This window comes from Suncus etruscus, chromosome 15 (assembly GCF_024139225.1).
Source record: "Suncus etruscus isolate mSunEtr1 chromosome 15, mSunEtr1.pri.cur, whole genome shotgun sequence".
Taxonomy (NCBI): domain Eukaryota; kingdom Metazoa; phylum Chordata; class Mammalia; order Eulipotyphla; family Soricidae; genus Suncus; species Suncus etruscus.
This window is the reverse complement of record NC_064862.1, coordinates 63,831,274-63,851,598: the sequence shown is the minus strand read 5'-3', so window position 1 is coordinate 63,851,598 and position 20,325 is coordinate 63,831,274. Positions and strand designations below refer to the sequence as shown.

Below are 20,325 nucleotides of genomic sequence, written 5' to 3'. Positions count from 1 at the left end.
AGGAGCCCAACATGGCCAAAGATCTTAAGGTCCTGTCAACCTAACTCTGGACTTGTGCTGTGCCTGAGAACCACTTGACTTAAACAGCTTGGAAGCTGACCCCTGCTCCCTGGATTTTCAATGAACCATAGTTCTCAATTTAAAATGAAGTTAGACTCTTCACAAGAAAATATTCCCACCCTTCCTTGGAATGCTAAATTTCTATATGTCATCACACATATTTTTTCATCATAATAGATTTTCAAGAGAAGAGAGATAGAAGCAGAGTAGCTATTTGGGGGAAAACAAGACACATTCAAGAAATAAGGCTTCTCAAGTGAAGAGGTGTCTGTACAGTAAAAGGAGAGGTATGGCATCTTCCAGATTAGGGTGCTAAATACTTTAATTCATCTTCCATTTTAATGATAATATATAATGAAGTTTGTTATCAATTGTGAAAGGCTTGTTATCAATTGTAATATAGGTCCCCTTCTTAAACCATTGCATTCCCTCAACCAGTTATTCTAAATACCACATATAAGCGACACCATCCTGTGTTTTTTTCCTCTTCTGGCTTACTTCATTTAACATGCTAACTTCCAAGTTCCATCCATGTGTTGGGTTTTTTTGTTTGTTGTTTTTCAAACTGAAACAGTTACCAATCTATTGATAAGTGAGTTTTAATTATGTAATTTTTCAGGACTTATTTCATCACCAGTTCTATTCCTCCAGACCAGCCTGCCTCCATGACAAGCATGTTTTAAATATTGGTTGTTTTTTATTTGTTTGGTTGTTTTGGGCTTTGAAGCCACATCCATCTGCACTCAGGATTTACTACTGGCTCTACATTCAGGTATCACTTCTGACAGCTGCAAGTACTCTTTGGGATGCCCGGGACTGAACCCAGGTAGGCAGCATACAAAAAATTGCCCTGCCAGAAAACTTCCTGGAATAAAGCTATAACAACCCAGTATTATAACCTTGAACACACAATCATAGAAGTTAAAATTATAGTCATTAGCTTTCTAATGACTTTGAAACCCAACCTCTCCTTCCCTCTTTTCTCTACCTTGTAATATCTTATAAAATACCTTGTAAAATACAAAGGAAAGAAGGAAATGAATATTATAAATTCAGAAATAATACAAAGATAGAGTTAAAAAAAAAGGTAGCATTTAGAGAACCATTGAAACTACATTAACTGATTCTCAAAGATTTGGTGAGCAACAGAGGACAAGATATGGGAAGGTGATCAGGGACTAGATCATAGTGAGCCTTGGGCTCCTTGGCTTAGTGTCAGAACTTATCAGGAAAACAAATGTGAGCTATTAAAGGTTTTCATGATGAGAAAGACCAGATGAAATTTATATTATTAGCATGAAAGACCAAATAAATATCAAAGATTGTTTGACCTTTTTTTCACTTTGATTGCAGAGAACAGGTGTTAAAATGTTAGGATAAAGTAAGAATAGGTTAGAATAGAATAAGAAGACCACTTAGAGGGTCTTAGAATATTCTAGGTGCAATATAGAGGTAGATTGATCAAGATTCCTGAAACATATAGAGTGTCAGCATATTTAAGATTTTTAGAAAGTATGAAGCAGAAGGTCTCTTGGTTAGATGTGGGTGTTGGAGAAAGGAGGTGATCAAGGTTGATTCTTAGACTGCAGGCCATTTTTGAATAGTAATGCCATTTGATAAAATATAAAGAACATTAGTGACTAATTAGTCCAAGGGAGCTAGGACAGCTACAGAATTGAGGTGCCCAAGAGATGTTTTTTCAGACATATCCCATGGGTCATTGGGCTTGAAGCTCAGAAGAGGTATAACCCTTTCCCAGTTTAGAATAACCCTTTGATGTGCCATAATTTTGTGAGGGTTGATGAACTGGGATTTAGAATGGCTCCTAATAGCCAGGTCTAACAGCATAGTTGTGACTGCTGAAGGTTGTATACACACAGATACCATGGAAGCAGAAAGAATAAGAAATGTGAAAACTGGGGCCAAAGAGATAGCACAATGTGAGGGCATTTTCCTTGCATGCAACCGACTGCAGTTCAAATCCCAGCATCCCAGATGGTCTCTTGAGCCTGTCAGGAACAATTTCTAAATACAGAGCCAGGAGTAACTACTGAGTGCCACTGGGTATGGCCCCAAAACAAAAACAAAAACAAATGTAAAATCTGTTTTCCTCCACCTTCCAATAATTGCTCTTAGCCTTCATGAGGTACTGATTAGAATTCTGTCTTTCTTTATTATGACTCATCTACAGGCCCATTTGGGTCAAAGAGGGAGTAGGAAGTTTTATTAGATTGTAAAACAGAGGAATCCAGACTTGTTCTTCAGCATTTCTCCAGGACATTCATATGAGGTTTGATCTCTCCAGCTTCCAATTCTGATTCTGCTTTTCTTTCTTTTATAATATTCTCAGAAAGGCACATCCTTTATTATTCCAGAATAGCTGCTAGGATTATACTAGATTTAAATCAAAGAAAGAATATATGTGTTTCTAGACTTTATATTCAATGTGATTAGTCGTATCAAGAAGTTGATATTCATGGCAAGAAAATATTGTCTGATACATTCTGATGACCTGTAAAATGTGTAGGTCTGAAGTTCCCTAGAACCACATAAGTGAAGAGAATGAGATGATGTTACTGCCCAGAACTGAGTCGCCAGCTTTATAATATTTGCTATCCTTAAAGAGCTGATTATATTGCTGTATTTTGGAGTTAGCAGGAAAGTGCTGCAGCTAAAGATGTCTGATATCATCTGGTGCATGTCAGATCTAGGTTGGATTCTAGCTCTCTTTGGGGCACTGTTTGAACCATGGACAGCAGGATGTACTCTATTCATCCATCAACGGCCTCAGTTTGAACCGAAAGTGATTATACAGGTAAGACTAACTTCCTTGTTTGGGGAAGGGGCACACCCTGTGGTGCTCAGGGGTAACTTCTGGCTCTGTGCTCAGAAATCGCTCCTGGATCAGGAAACCTCATGGAATGCCAAGGATCAACCTGCATCCGTCCTGGGTTATCTGCGTGCAAAGCCCTACCCTTGTGCTACAACTCTGGCCCTAAAACTAATTTCCAATATCAACAAATTCCTAGAAGAAACTTATATTTGAAATTCAACATTTGGATTTTGCTAAGAATATTTTATTTAGTAAAACAGTCTGTTAGAGGCCCGGAGAGATAGCACAGTGGTGTTTGCCTTGCAAGCAGCCGATTCAGGACCAAAGGTGGTTGGTTTGAATCCCCGTGTCCCATATTGTCCCTCATGCCTGCCAGAAGCTATTTCTGAGCAGACAGCCAGGAGTAACCCCTGAGCACTGCCGCGTGTGGCCCAAAAACAAAAAAACAAAAAACAAAAACAACAACAACAAAAAAAAAAACCAGTCTGTTAGCATAACATAATCTATGTCCTGAATTTCGCAAAGAATTTGGAAGAATGAAGCACTAAATCAGTCATAATATCAGAATCTTATCAAGTTGTAATATTGAAGAAAATGCATATTTCCACATTCCCATACTTATGGATTGAATGGTGTACACTTGGAACCAGATTAATCATTTTTTAAAATTTAAAGCCCCAAGACAATATAAGGTCTCCTGGATCATGCCAGGAAACTGATGTGTGTATATGTGTATGCTGTTAATATAATGAAGGATCTAAAAATAGAGTCTTTGAAATGACAGATCTAGTGTTTTCTCCCTCCCATGTTTGACTTTTCCTACAGTTTACTTACCTGTCTGAGCTTACATGTAAAGTCTGTTCTCTTTATATGTAAAACAAGAGTTTAATAATTACTTTCTCCTAAAATTGTCTGGAACAGAGACTACAAAGTCAGGACAACTTGTGCTTAGCATCTCTCTGAGGGTTGGCACCTTCTCTCTGTTTGCAGGCCCGACTTTGCTGCTGTAGGCACACAGAAACTATCACCTTTCCAGTTGACCAGGCCACACCACTTAGAAGTTGAGTGGCTCAGCTGATTTTGATAGTGTATAACCTAGTCACCAAACATACTGTATATCTGTAGTCAGATTACAGGTACAAAAATGCTGGAATGAGGGTAGCACAAGTAAATGGAAAAGTGATTTCAGGTTGAGGAAATGGTACTGGCTGATAGTAAAACTACTCTTAAAAAGGGATGGTTTTAACGTAAGAAATAACCAAAGGTGTAAGTCAAAACTTAAACACTGACTTGGTTTAAAAAGAATCTGCAGCTGAGTGATGACAGATTTCCCCAAGGTGTTTCTTGCATCACACTATATCCTTCATAAAATAAATATACTTGTTTCCATTTTATAGCAACAAAGTTTCAGAAAAATTCAGTAAAAAGGTTTAAATTTAGGACAGGAAGACACCCAACTCACTTTCTTCTAGTTTGTGTTATTTGTGCTCCGAACCTATCTACCCTGATCTGAAACTCTCATTCCCACACTTAGCTTGATAATGTGAATAGAAAACAACTTAGACTAATCTGACTTCAACAAACCCAAATTTCCTTAAATTGTCTTCTTGCCCTTTTCTCATCAATCAAAATATATTGTATATTTGCTAAAGAAATGTTTGTTTTTGCTATGTTCCTTCATAAGGTCCTTTAAATCTCCCTTATGTCACATACTTATTTTTTTTTATTTCCATCATCTGAGTTCTGATTTATCTCTTCAATTAATCCCTATTCACAATAAGAATTGGGGTTTTGTCTTCTTCCGTTTCCCCAGAGAATCTGATATGTGATATAAAAAAATTCTTACCTATGAGTGTACTTTGAAAATATCTATAATTTTATTTAACATTAATGCATTTAATAATTGATGGATTCACTTAGAGGAGATTGAAAAATGTTAATGGCTTATTATTATTCATTGATATTTTAAAGCTTAACTGAAAAAAATTAAACTATTCTTACTTTCTAGACTCTCTTAAAATACCCCACCACCCAAACCTTTGCTGCAGCAGCTGTTTACAGAATGATTCTGCAGCAGGCCTCTGTCAGGTGAGGTGAATGTGAATATGTATGATAACAATTTTGGGGAAAGATTTTTAAGAAATTTTATTTATTTGGTTTCTCTTTTTTAAATTCTATTTCTTTGATATGTCTGTGTATACAGTTGGCATGTTAATTATTGGCCAGTCAAGATAGTTTATGAATCAGAACACAAGGGTTGGTGTAAAGCACACCATGATTCTTGTATAATTGTGGATTCATTCCATCTTAATCATTTCTTAATCATTATAATATATCCCACAAGCAGAAATGGGTCAGTACTTAAATTTTCAGATTATTAAATATTGAAAATAAATCACCTAAACTACTAAAGAAAGACATGACCCAGTACCTCCAGAGACCTCTTCAAGCCTTCCCCTTACCTTTATCAGAATCTGCTATGTTGATATGTATGGTCCTCACATCCTCCTTTTATCTAATAGTTTATTTACTGAAGATATTATATTTACAAGTTATTCTAGGGCTATAGAAATAGTGCCAAGATTAAGGCCAGTGACTAACATGTGTCCAATGCCAGTTCAATGTTTGACCCTCTGTAAGGTCCTTACACTACCAGAAGTTATTCCTAAACACAGATCCAGGAATAATCATTGAGTGCAGCCAAGAGTGACCCAATACTCTCTCTCCCTGATCCAAACAAAATTTATTATTTCATTTATTATGTAATACCTGTCTTCTTGTCTAACATTAGATATTTGGGTCTACATCAGTTTGGGCCTTTAATTAACGCTGCTTTGAATTATTGCACTTATACCGTGGTGCACATAAGCAGACATTTATTTAGAGATTTTCTAGAAGAAAAACTAGTTTACATAGATGTTGCATTTTACCAACTCTCTTTTATAAAGTATTAAACAAATTCAGAACTTGATAGGATGGTAAAAGATTATGAATCCACTTCTAATGGTTGTACTGTCATAACATTTTTATTAATTTAACTGATACAGTTTTATTTTATGTTTTTAAAGCTTGCACATAAATTTTATGTAGCATATATGTAGTAATTCTAGGTAATCTAAAATATGTGTTTTGAAACTTAAGCCCATTTTTGTATTTTGAGAGATTCTAACATTGAAATTTAAATTTCAAAAATAAAAACTGATACATATTAGACATACCATATTTTTCATAATACAGACTCACTTTTCCCCAAAAAAAAGATTGGGGTAAAGTGTTCTGCCCATTTTATTGTGCAGACATACCACATAGTACAAGTAATCAGGTTACTGCACTTTCTTGTCATATATAGAGCATTTGTTTAAGATTATTTGATTGCTGCTGTGACTTTTCTTTCTTGTTTTTCTTGTCCAAAAACCTTGTGTGTCTATGGTCAGGGGTGTCTTATAGAGCAAAAAAATATGGTAAGTTAGAATGCCAACAGCTCAGTGACTACCCCTCTGAAGAGAACTCAGAAGCAAGGGATGATTTTATTAAAAGTCCTTCACCTAGCAAGACTTCCTTTCATTTTGTATTCAAAGTTCATATCACAGCCTTATGCAGTGTTCTTCAGAAATCAACTTCAGCCCAAACTTAGTTAATCCAATTAAGGCATGAATATTGCCTTCGTTAGAGACTCTTTTCAAATTATATATCTTAGATAAAGCTTCAAAAGAATGAAACCAACCTTACTGCTGATCATTATTGACACTGTATGTATCAAGAGAGGCTGGAGACATGAATCGTGTCTGGCAACTTCCACAAACTTAAGAACTGTCTGGCGCAGTCCATGCTAGATACTCATAAAACTGCAATCTCTTCTCGTTTTCTTTAGGAATCATGCTATTTTGTAATTGTTTACATAGTATTTATTAAGCATTATGGGAAACACAGAGAATATTTAGATCATATGTCTCCTGCTACAAAGAAATGTTCATATCACACATATGATAGAATGTGAATCATATTACGCATATGATATCTCACATATCACGCATCTGTTCATAGAATAAATATATCCTCTTTCTTCGACAGTTTCTCCTATGAATCACCCTTTTTATCTTTTCCTAATTTGATCATCTCTGTTTTTCTGAGCAATTCATTTCCAACCCCTAACTTTTGCATTCTCCACTCAAACTTGTGAATGCCTTTTAATGGACAAAATCTCACTCTCCCTAAAAGCACCACCAATCATCCTACCATGTCTTTGGGGACTAACCCCTTTATGGTTTAAAAACATTGCTTTTAGCCACACGGAAAGCATTACTAAAGTGATTTCTAAGAAACACATGTCACCTTCACAATTCAGATACAAAGTTTCTCTGAACCTAATTTTACTTCTAACCCTCAACATCAAACAGAAGAACTTCCAGTAACAGGAAGTGACTTCCAGTTGGCCCTGCACACCAGTAAAATGACAAGAAAGTAAGAAAATAAAGTAGTGGAGGATGAATTATTTAGTTAATAAGCTGTGAGTACATAGTACTCTATGCTGAATCAAAGCAACCAAACCTGTTCCGAGTCTCTGTTGACCAGTTGTCTTCCCCTAAGCCTCAAGTTCCCTACCTTGGAGCACTGCCTTACTGGTGGCGAAGCCCTGCCACCTGAAGAGCAAGCTCAGTGGAGAGAAAAAAACAGGTGTTGAGCTTTGCCAGGTCTATGAACAGTCAGAAACGGTAGTTTGGGGTTCTTGTTGGACCCAAACAGGATGTGCTCAGCCACCAAGACCAGCAGATGAGATGAATCATTTCATAGGCACTGCAATGGCAAATGCAAAGAGAAATTTCCAGAGGTATAAACTAATTTCCCCCTCAATTTTCAAAAAGTCAATTTATCTAGAAATAATTGTGCCAAAAGCAGTGCTACAAAAAAATCAAGGTGGAGGTGGGTTCACATTACACCTCTCCTGTGGTTAGAATTAGCTCAGAAGAGCTCAGAGGGGCCATTTGATAGGAAATGCTCTCCAGCAGCCCAGAGGCCTCCAACAGTAAGTCTTGCTGCCTCACTAGTGCTTTCAGGGCACCAAAATCATGGGAAAGGCAGAATCATTCCTAGAAATTTGTCAATGTATGTTTCTTAGCTTGGCACACAAGCATGATTGTGCACCAGAGATAGAGGAGGAAAAGAATTTTTCTGTTAGCACATTCAGACATATAGCAACAACACAGAGATAAAACGCAATCTTAAAGAGCATCACTAAGATCCTATTGTTCTGAGCAGTCCAGGTAAATCTGACTGAAATATATGGCCTTTCCCTGCTAAATGGAAACATGTGTGGCATACACAGGCAATCCCATATTACATACCCATAACCAACATTTCTTTTTTAAAAAATATAAGTTAGATTACACAGAATATGGACCCCACTGAATTCTGTAGCCCCATTACTAATCAGAAGCCTTGCCTGTGTCAGGTAGTATGTTTGCTAAATAGTCAGGTTGGTTCCTGGGACTTAAAAGCCAAGACTTCTAGCTTATATGCAGGGAAATGGAATCAAATAATACACGTGAACAGGGGTACTGTGGTATGATGCTTGCTTCTTTATGATTAAACCTAGAAACTTTGACTAATTATAATTTTCCTTCTCTTGTAAACTGGGCATAGCTTGTGGTATGAAGAACAAACTGGTCTGACTCTACAGGCAGAAAAATGTTAGACTTCAGCTGGACATGGACTATTTCATGACACTAGGTGACACAATGATCCAGGTTCCTGTCCCAGTGTCCTTTTCCTCTGATGTCCTGGGTATGTTTCTATTGATACCCACACCCTAATGGAAACAGTCAGAGGCCTCACACAAAGAATAAGAAAAAGTTTCTGGAGTCTGAGCAATATGTTCACTCCACCTGTTAATATTTTAATCTTCTCTGATTTTTTATTTCAGTTTATGAGCAAATTTTTGGTACCTGTACATCTATGTAACAGAGAGATTCCATGGCTGTGTGTCATCATTTTATAATCTTAGAGACTGTATGATTTTGTTCTATTTTATGACAGGCCTCCTCCCTCAATATCCTTTCCACAATTATCTGCACTAGTTTCACATGAATAAGGGTGGGTTTGGAGTGTTGGGAAAACTTGTAGGGTGGAATTCCCTGGCATGTTGCTCTAGAATAGATCATTGACAACAGAGGCAACATCCTGCCACCCAACAATGAAGGCAACATTGGCATCAGAATCAAGCCCACAAGACCCTTGGGCATCTTCATGTGCTATGAGGTAAGGGCATGGCATTTTTCCCCTCTATAAGTCCCTGCAGGGGCCTGAGTAGGTGATAAATGTCTCCTGTGACCTCCTTACATCTTCCTTATTCACTCCAACTAGTGAAGCCTAAGCCTAAAGTCTCTACTTGTCATAAACTGCCAGCTATGAACTAACTTGTAGAAATAAATCAGGTTTTAAAACCACCAGATTTGGGCTCAAATGATCTTATGTGGAAGATTTGAAACCTAGACTTTGAGACCAAATCTACTAATCCAAGTACCAATTCGGTGAGTACATGTCAGTGAGAACACTAAGCATTTGCAAAGTCCATTATCCTCATAGCTGAAGAATTTAACTGCAGAGTTCAGGGCTGTAGAAATAATACAGAGGGGTAGGATGATTACATTGCATGCAGCTGACTCAGGTTTGATATCTGGCACCATGTATGGTTCCCAAATCTCATGATGAAAGATCTCTGAGTATAGAGTCAGGAGTCAGTCCAGAGTTCTGCTTGATATAGGCAAACAAACAAACAAATAATACAAAACAATTTTGTGGGTTAGAAGTATTTTGTCTTCACACCACATCAAGGCATATCTAAGATTCAAACCAATCTGTTCTTGGCACCAATCCCTAAGTGATTTGAGAAACTCAGTAATTACAGAAAAATGTGATAGACAATGAAACAATAAACTCTACTCCTCTCATGCTAGTGCTAGCTACTAAAGGTAAATTTTCAACTTCTGAGATGGACCATGGAAAAGGAGAACAGACCCAGGTATTGATCTAAGACCATCTCTATTCTCCAAAGTCACAGTACTGAAGTGCTTTGATTTAATTGTTGGGCTCACATATTGTCGAAGAGGGCTCTGAATTATGTGTCCAAAAGCAAAGATGGAGGCAAGGCTAATCATTTTAAATTTAGATAAAAAGAGAAAATAGACAATCATGTATGTATATATCACTGTTTATCAACTCCATCTGTATGCTGAACTCATTCATTTGATAAATATATATATATATGCATATATTCAGAAATAATTAATAACAGCTTGGACCCAATCACAAGGTTTCAACGGAGATTCTGATTAAAGTAAACTTGGTGGGTGAGAGAGATATTGCAGAGGATATGGCAGCTGTCTTGCACATGACTGACTCAGGTTTGATTTCTGGCACCACAAATAGGTGACCCTAACTAGGAGCAGAGTCACACAGCTGGGTGTGAGCACCAAACAAAGTGAGCTTTGTGGTCCAGAGAAATGATATTTTTAATTGAAAATGACATTTTTTATTTTGCAAATATGTCCTTGTGGAAGCACATATCTGTCTCCCATTCTATATATTCTCACGTCATGTAGTTGCTCTTTCATTAAAATGTATTTGCGTTTTTTTTTCTTCTTGAATTAAAACAAATATAACATAAATTTGAATATCTATTCTGAATATTGAAGTTAAGTGACACTGAGCAAATGCCACTATACTATCTCACCATCACTGCTACATATTTGCAAAAATTTTTTATCATTTCAAACAATAAGATAAAAACTTCCCATTTTTTCTCTTCAGTCCCTGGCAGCTTCAAACAAGCATTTTTCTTCTCCATCAATTTGCTAAATTTAGTTTTTTTCTTATGTCTGACTTACTTGGTACAATTTTTTCAAACTTTACCTTTGTTGTAGCATGCAATAAAAAGTCTCTTTTAAAAATTTAATCTACTTCATTGTATGTGACACAATAATTTATGTTTTGTGTATGTGCTATTCAGATATGGTTCTTTCTTGAAGAAACACTTCTGGTAGGACTGGGGGACAATAAGCTTTGCTGGGGATTGGACTTGGGTCTCTCTTATGCAAGACAAATGTCCTAACACTATGGTGTCTCTTTTATCCCTTTATATTCATTTCTTGATAAACACTTGAATTCTCCATTTATTTGCTGCTGTGAATAATGTTGATATGGAAAGTGATATGCAAGTATTTGTTGGAGTTCCTTCAAGAGTTTTATTTGTTGGAGTTCCTTCAGGAGTTTTATTTGTTGGAGTTCCTTCAGATTTTTTTTTATTATGCCCACACACAGAATCATATGACAATTATATGTTTAAATTTGTGAAGAGCTGCCAATCTGTTTTCTATAGTGGGTATAATGTTTGGCATTTTTAACAATAATGCACAAGGTTTCTAATTTGTCCATTTTTAAAACTATTCGGTTGTTTCAAGAGACCCTTCTTATAATATTCAATCAACTGGGCCAACAATTCAGTGCAAGGACCACCTGGGTTATAGTATCTTTCGATTTCATTCCTTTCAAGTGGGTGTTCCACTCCTGTTTCTTTGTATAAGCAGTAATGTTTTAGTTCAAAATCAAATCTTCCTTCATGAGGACATGAAATTTCTGAAATCAGATTCCAGAAGTTGAGCTTACTAACCAATCCATGCTTTTGAAGGATTGCTTAGACTATTGCTAACAACAGCTCTCTTTTGATTTCAAATAATTCTAAATTCTTTTGTCATTTATTGATTCCTGAAGTTGCTATTCTTTGACTCCTGTGAAGTTAATATTTTGACTAGCATTTTATGAAGTACCAGAAACTTCCCCAAAGCCAGACCAGGAGTGATGGCTGAACACAGAGACAAAAATAAGCCCTGAGCACCACCAGCTGTATTAACTAATAAAGAAAAAGTAACCATAAAGGAATTAAGAATTTAACAACCTCTAGGAATAATGGCTCTGATTTGAAACTTTTTTTTTCCACAACTGTTTTTTCTTTTAACCTAGAGGTGAAAGCTTTACCTCTAAGCTTTTAGGCCTACAATTTGACCAGGCAGATGTGTGGCTTTATAAATTCTCCTATGGGTACAGCTAGAGGATATCCTAATTCAAAAATTAAACAAAGCTTTCAAATACACAAACAAGATAAATCTCTTCAAGTGTCCCCTCCAGATGAATTTCTAGCAGATATCTTACTTCAGGCATCTTCAGTCTTATTGTCTGCTTTAGCTTTAATGTGTTGTGCCTGAGGCTTTTCCTACGGGTATTAAAATGCATGGCAGTACCCTGGGCAAGTTGGAAGAGATGCAGGGCAATTTACAAATGAGAAATGAAGAATTGGTAAATGATCTTCTGTCTGCAACTTGACTTCGTCGGGGTAAACGTGACACAGGGTGTGTTTAAATATCAAAATCTTTCTAGTTAAAGATTTTTTTCTTGATTAGTTATCTAAATAATAATAAATTAGTTATTTGTTGTAAAAGATTGGATAGGGTTGGGTTTAGCTGTGTTGGTGGGTTGGATTTTGTTTTGGGGACTACACCCAGTAGTACTCAAGAGGTTATTCCTGGAGTTGTTACCTTAGCTCTGGACTCCAATCCACAAAGACCACTAGGAATGAGTTAATAACGCAAAAAAGCAAAGGAATTTATCCCAGCATGTTGGGGCCACACCTTTCCAGGTAATGATCCATAAGGGAAGTTAACTAGCTATTTTTTTGTTTGCTTGTTTGTTTTTTGGGCCACACCCAGTGATGCTCAGGGGTTACTGCTGGCTATGCACTCAGAAATTGCTCCTGGCTTGGAGGACCTGATGGGATGCCAGGGAATCAAACTGTGGGTCCTAGCTTAGCACTTGCCTTACCTAGAGCCATTGTTCCGGCCCCTTAACTAGCTTTTTTTATTATTATTATTAATATCATTATTTAAACACCTTGATTTTTATGGGGTTGTGTGATTTCAAGCGAGGGGTAAAACTATAGGCTCTTAGTACATGTTGTATCAGTCAGGTTTAAACTGGTTGTCTGAGGTAGTGAAGGAGTGGCTCAGATGCCAGCTAACCTTTGAGTGCAGTTCACCCACAGGCTCCCAGGTGTTGCAAGATGCCTTGCATTTCTTAGTTTATTTAACTGCCCTGGTGTGTGTGTACCCAGGAAGTTCTTTGAATTGCCTGTTTTTATGTATGAAGCAAAGGAGGATTACATCTCACCTCAGGGAGAAGATGCTTGTGATTTAGGTTTCCACAAGTCTATCTGTCTGCTGGCATCTATTGTTTGTGGTGGACTTTTCCTAAACCTATCTTATTCTCTTCAATCATGCCTCAATTATTTCTTGTGTCATCATTTGCTTCCAGACCTGTGCTCCACAATTCCTCGGTATTGGAGCATGACTCTTCCACTTCAAAGAGTGATGTCATCACCATAAAATTAAAATGGGTGATGAGTAAAATCTATAGGTTAAAACCATTGTCTGGGCCCGGAGAGATAGCACAGTGGCGTTTGCCTTGCAAGTAGCCTCCAGGACCAAAGGTGGTTGGTTTGAATCCCGCTGTCCCATATGGTCCCCCGTGCCTGCCAGGAGCTATTTCTGAGCAGACAGCCAGGAGCTCCGCCAGGTGTGACCCAAAACAAAACAAAAAAAAAACAAACAAAACAAAAAAACATTGTAGATTGTGGCTAATTTCCAGAGAGGGTGTGAGGCCTCACACTCAGATGATGTTTTTGCTTCTTTTGCAAATTTACACATTTTTCAGCCACTGTCCATAACAGTCTTAGGAAAGGCTTTCTCCCACAATTCCCTCCAGAAGGCAAGACTTAGAAGTGGGGGTCAGGATACAGTTGGGATAGGCCTGAAACTAGAAGTCAGTGAAAGTTCCAAGAGCAACTGCCATTTGGGTTGTTATATGGGGCTATCCCTGACCTTTCCTAGTCACCTCTTTCACTCTCTGAAACTGCTTTCTATCCACTGCAGTGCCCCTAAGACGACAGAACATGGAGGTGCTAAGGCTATTTTTCTGTTTCTTCCTGCTCTGGACTCCCTTGTACTTACCCTATGTGAGTAAACCCTGAAAAGACCATGACTGCTTCCTTTTTATTGTACTTCTTCCCACTGTAGTTAAATAATGTTCATAGACCAGAATGTGTTCTCAGTCCTTCTAAGACCAGGACTGTGGGCAGTTTCATGAATGGCCTGCAAATTTCTGGACACCATTTGTGGTTCTGTTAGGCTATATAAAACACTGCAGCAGGGATAATGAGATGGAAACCTGGAAATAGTCATTTATGGCATCAAAAGGGAAGGATTTATGAATATACATTAAAGAATTTAGATGGAAATCTTAACTGGGAAAACTATGTGATGTATAAACTATACATCAGCAAAGTTATTTACTTTATTTTCATGATCATTATTAATGTCTTGTGGTGATTTCTAGTTTGGGAAGTTTAGGGTCCCTGTCCTGTGTCACTTGTTTACCTATATTATTCTTATTTCAAAGGTTACAAACAAGATCTGGAGATAGTGTTATATAAAAAAAACAGTCTTTAAGAAAGTAAACTATCATGTGTGTTTTCTGGCTTGACACTTAGCTACTTCTAAATTATTCCTTTCCTTTTTCTTTGGAGACTGCCCCATCAGACACTGTCCAAGCAAGTTAGTAAAACCTGAGAAACCTCAAATGTGAAAGTAAATGGTAATAGACTACTTGCTTGTGTATAATGGGTAAATCACTGGGAATGGCAGACTGAATCTGTCCTCCAATCAATAAAATGTTCAAAAAAAAGTGTTTTTAGATCTTTCAAACAACAAGAGAAGTAACATCCCTCGTGTTAATTTTAACTCTCTTTAAAACTTATATTTGATAAGTGTGGGATGACAAGGGAGTATGGGAGACTGAAAACACACCGATTACAACAAGCAGATTGGTTTTGATGGAATGCGCTAACTCTTAGACAAGGCTCTAGAAAATTTCATTGGCCTGGAAAAATCAACTGACATATAAGCACCTACAGTCATGAAAGAGTCTACTTTCTTTGAGTCCTGAAGGAAATATCCTGACCATAATTTTGTAGGAAAATAGGGGGTATTGTTATGCTTTGACATGGGCTGCACTTTTGTAAATTACTTAAGCTCTCCCTCATCTATTAGTACCTGGATTAGTAAAATTTTCTTAGGCTCTCCACAATTTTTCTTGCTTATCATGGCATTGGCAATCACAACAATAGCTCCATACAACTGTAGCTCCATAAGAGAGTCTCAAGGGTAAATGTAGAACAGTTGCCAGATGTAATGAGTTGAACCATGAGTTTTCACATCTATAAATGTGGTTAGTTAGTGGTAAGGTAGTTTTTTTCTCTTAAATACAAGTCAGGTCTAAAATATTATTTGCTTGACTAAAATATTTGTGGTTTTAGTGACCATACATTCCAGAAATTACAATTTTATGGGGTAGTTCCCATGCTTGATGATTGATTTGAGTACAATAAAATGCAATACTAAAGTAAATTCTTTATGCAATTTGGAATTGCCTGGTTACTTTAAATTCTCATATTTTTAATCACAACTAACATAATCACACTATTGTGCAAGCCTTATGTACTTTGGAAATATATTTGTGTTCTGAATTAAAATCAAACAGTAAATAAAAATCTCACTTGCCTAAAATATTCTGCAATCAATTTTAAGTTTAAATAATAATCTCAGTATTATATAGATGCCCATTTTTGTTATGCTACTATCTGTAAACATTTCTGTGTATATTATTCTCTTTGTATCTTGAAGATAAATATTTGTCTATAATTTTCACCCTGTCAACATTTTCAGCAATTGCTTTACCCTTTTCAAACGAATTTATCCAAGTATTTTACAAGTATACAAAAGACTTCAGCTTCCCATTCAGTGTAGGTTTTTATTTAGTACCCTTTCAGTTTTCAATTCTTACATTCATAAATTTGTTAGTTATTTTAAAGCTAAAGGTATTTGTTAGCTATTTTAAAGACAAATTGTGTTAGTTAAAAATAAATATCTATGAGTTTGTTAACTAGATTTCTCCCCACATTTAACATTTGATACAATTTGTGTGAACATTTAAATAAATACAGCTCATTGATATTTGACATGTGTGTGTAATGAGGCCAGAAACATACTAATTTAGTAACTGAACTTTCAATACCTAATTCTTTTTTTTTCCCTTTCTTCAATAAGGAATTAAGAGTTATGGTTAACATGTGTAAGGTGGTTTAATGTTTCCCAATATGATTTTTGAGTGTGTGAAAGATGCATTATAACTATTTTAGAAGTTCCTGATTAATTAAAATATTATTTCAGCTCATCGATATTCTGCCTGGCTATTATCATTTTGGTAATGGTGCAGGGAGAATTTTGTGGAAGATTATCTTTGTTGCTGCATCCTTGGGAATTTGTGCCTTGTTCATTTTCTCCTGGAGAACTATTATTAGGGTGAGTAAATTAAAGTCACTTCTATCTTTTCTAGCAATTTTCTAATGTTTTGCCCGATACTCTGCTGTTAGAAGCAAATATTAATACTCTGTTATTTAGAAGCATACTCTTTAAGGATTGGTACATCTTGAAGAACTGATCACGTTACCACAAAATAATGCCCTATTCTCTACTATAATTACCCTATATTATCCTAATTCTACTATAATTATCCTTATAGTATACCTTTTTTCTATCTTTTCATTTTTGGTTTTGAGCTTTACTCAGCCATGCTAAGGGTTTACTCCTGGCTCTGTACTTGGAATTACTCTTGGTGGGCTCAGGTGAGCATATAGAGTGCCTGATATTGAATTTGAGTAAGCTGTATGCAGGGCAAGTCCCTACCTATGATTTTATCACTCACTCCTGACCTGTAACTACAGAATATTTTTATTGACTAAAGAATTCTAGATTGATAATTTTCTAAAATGTTCTATTTTTAATTGCATTTTGTTGCTTGTTGCATTTTTATCATTGTTTTATTTATTATAATTGTTCTTAAGGTAAGATATTATCTCATTACCAAACCCCAGCTTCTTCTAAAATTATCACTCTGATTTCTAAAAATGTGAATTTTGTACATTTAGGTGCATATTTTGGGGGTTGGGTGAGGTTATTATAGTGGGGGGTGGGGAGTTGGGAACCTCGCCCAACTGAGCTAAGGGATTATTGGCTTTGTTCTTAGGGACCATATACCATGAAAGTGGGGTTGGCCCATGCAAGGAACTACCTTAACCCCTGCGCTATCTCTCCAATACTTGGGGCAGCTTTCTATAGGTATTAATCTTGCTTAGATTTACCTTGCTACAATTTTTGTTTTGTTTTTGTTTGGGGGTCACATCCAGCTGTGCTCAAAGTTAACTTCTGATAATGTGCTCAGAGATCACTCTTAGTGGTGTTTGGGAGGCCACCCGGAGAGCCAGGAATTGAATCTAGTTAGACCACTTGCAAGACAAATGCCCTACCTGCTGTCCTATCACTCCAGCCCTGAAGTTGTTTTAGCTTATAGGATGTGTGGTTTAATGATTATTGTTGCAAGTCAGCCCCTGAAGAGGTTGACTGATGGAGGGATGGAGGATGAGGCCTTTCTCCTCCAGCTTGGACCACACGTCTGTTACCCTGTTCAGTCGGCGGTTCTGAGGTGAATGCGGCGGGAAGAAAGCCAACAGGCAGTCAGGCTTCCGAAGGAAACAGCTCTATTCCGTGAAGAGGCCGAAGCCAAAAGGCCTAAGAATAGGTCCAGGACAAAAAGCCTCTCGCCTTCCGCAGACCCTTGTTTTTATGCTCCAGAATCAAGTACCACCCAATGGTGGGAGCAGAATCAGGTACCACCCTAGGGTGGGAGCAGAATGCCAGGTCACACCCTAGGGTAGGGCACAATCACTGATCAGGGTAGGGTCAGTAACGTAATACCCCATTAAAATGTTTACATACACAACAACAGGTTATTATTAACTTTGGAAAGTTACCAGTCATTATTGCTCTAAATATATTTTCTCTTCCTTTCTTCTTCATATGTACTTTTATTATATATGTTGTACCTTTTGTAAGATGTCACATAGCCTTTTGTATTTCTGTAGTTTTTTTCAAATGATTTTTTTCTCTTTGTACTTTCTGGGGAGTTTCTGCTGACATTTTTTTCCAGTCCATTGATTTCTTAGTTGTGTCCTACTTTAATAAAACTATCGACATTATTCCTTATCTTTGTTGCAGCTTTTGGATTTTGAGAATTTCCTTCTGTTTCTTAGAACTTTATTCTCTGCTTCCGTTTATGCTTTCTGTCTGCCACCCACTTCGTCAGTGATTGCAAACTCAACACATTGTAATGTCATCATCTCTGCCAGACTAAGAGAGATTGAATGATTTCTCTGTAGGTTCAAATATATGGTTCCTCTTTCACTATGTCATAAGATTTTGTTATAAACAAGATGTATTCTCTGGTTTCAAGGAACTACACTTAATAAATGTGTAGAGTAAACTATATCATATTCTTATCTAAGTGTTGGTCAGATATTACTATTAGGTGAGAGGAAAAACAATTTATTCTTTGGAAGAGGAGAGTGTATCATTAAATATGTCCTTTCACTAATGTTGATTAGGATTTGGCAAAACCATAGATAGTTTCTGGTAAAGTAGTTTATCTTGAGCAAGGTTATAAAAAAAAATAACTGAAACTGTAAGTTATTTCTAGATGGCTATTTTGCTTTTCTCTCCACATGAGAATACACACTGTGATAACGTATCAGTATTCCTAGCAATAAACTCCCACAAGTGTGAAACTCCTGAATCTGAGAAAGGCATGCATCTTTTTAATTAATTTTGTTGTTGTTGTTGTTGTTTTTGGTTTTTGGGTCACACTTGGCTAGGCTCAAATGTTACTCCTGGCTCTGCACTCAGAAATCGCTCCTGGCAGGCACAGGGGACCATATGGGATGCCGAGATTCGAACCACCATCCGTCTAGGGTCAGCTGCATGCAAGGCAAACACTCTTCAGCTGTGCTCTCTCTGGCCCCATAATTGATTTTTTTTATTGTTGTGTAAACCATATCTTGTTATGTTTTGGAAGCTTGGGGAAACTTGCCATGCCAGAGAGGAGTGCAATGCCAGGAATGAATTCCATGGTCTACCTCAGGTAAAGTATGTTCTCTACCACTTGAAACACATCCTAGGCTCTATACTCTGGCATTTTATTTTTGTTTTGTTTTGGAACCACACCTGGCAATGTGCAGGGCTTACTTCTAGCTATGTATTTTGGACTTAAGACTTCAAAAATTCTTCCTGGAGATTTATAAAAACATAATGTAGCATAAATATTTTCTTTCTCTTAATGTTTGAAACTATTAAGAAAAATCTTCAGGTAATAGATTTTACTGTGGTTATTGACCTAACTGACAGAAATACATTATATATGCTGCATTAGTTTATAAAAATGTCAACTGGGGCCAGAGAGATAGCATGGAGGTAAGGAGTTTGCCTTTCATGCAGAAGAAAGGTGGTTCGAATCCCGGCATCCCATAGGGTCCCCTGCGCCTGCCAGGAGCGATTTCTGAGCATAGAACCAGGAGTAACCCCTGAGTGCCACCAGGTGTGACCCAAAAACCAAAAACCAAAAAAAAAAAAAAAAGTCAATTACCCACATTGTCAACATTAAATATAATGATGCTTATTCAATTAAATATTTTGGTTGAAAGTAAACCCCTTACTCTTGTGTTAGAAATGTTTTATGAAGTTTTATGACTGGTATAGAAAATGAGAATTTGTATTTAATTGTATAAATTTATCATGCTGAACAAAATTATGACAGCAGACCTTCTTCATCCATAATTTGCTTTCTGTAATTATAGTTACCCACAGTTGCTATCCCAAAATGCTATATATAAGATATTTAAAAGGAAAGAGACCATATTCACAAGATTTTCTGTGCTAGATGTGATTAGTTATTTTGTGTCCTCATTATATTTTGTCATGCCTAAATAATAAATTAATTTACTTATATTGAATCTACATAACATAATTCTTATGTGTGTTGTGATTATATATTTAGTATTTAGTAAGATATTAATAATCAAATAGTAACTTAACTGAGTTTTCTTTTAAGATATTGGGAAATATGAATACTTTTTGGACATCAATTTAAGTTTTATTTTTCCTGTTCTAGATAAAAATTCAGGTGTATCAAGGTAAGATTTTGTTTTTATTTGTCTTTGTGATCTTTTCTCAGTAATAGTGTATAAAATGGCATTTAGTTCCACTAAGAGTTAACACAGAAATGTATAAACTCTGACTTCTAAATTGCTATAAACAACTTTTATCTTTATAAATTGCTGAAAATTTTCATCTTTCTGTGATGCAGTTTAAATAATAATTTGGGTTTAGCTTCCAGATAGGAGACAAAGAGAAGGAACTGATCCAGAGAGTAGGGAGAAGAGA

At 36.5% G+C, this 20,325-nt stretch overlaps 1 protein-coding gene across 4 annotated transcripts in view; it reads left to right on the top strand.

Annotated features, from left to right (window-relative positions):
• LOC126031271 (transport and Golgi organization protein 1 homolog) overlaps positions 1–20,325 on the top strand; it is a 51,828-nt gene that overhangs the window by 15,034 nt on the left and 16,469 nt on the right. The window contains exon 3 of one of the 4 annotated variants that reach the window (XM_049789567.1): positions 16,225–16,356. The exons of 1 other annotated variant lie outside the window; for it this stretch is intronic. The gene's annotated coding sequence lies outside the window, so the exon portion shown is untranslated. Of the gene's footprint in view, positions 1–16,083; positions 16,357–19,965; positions 20,076–20,325 lie in introns of those variants that run through there. 2 more of the 4 variants (XM_049789568.1, XM_049789570.1) reach the window with 2 other exon arrangements.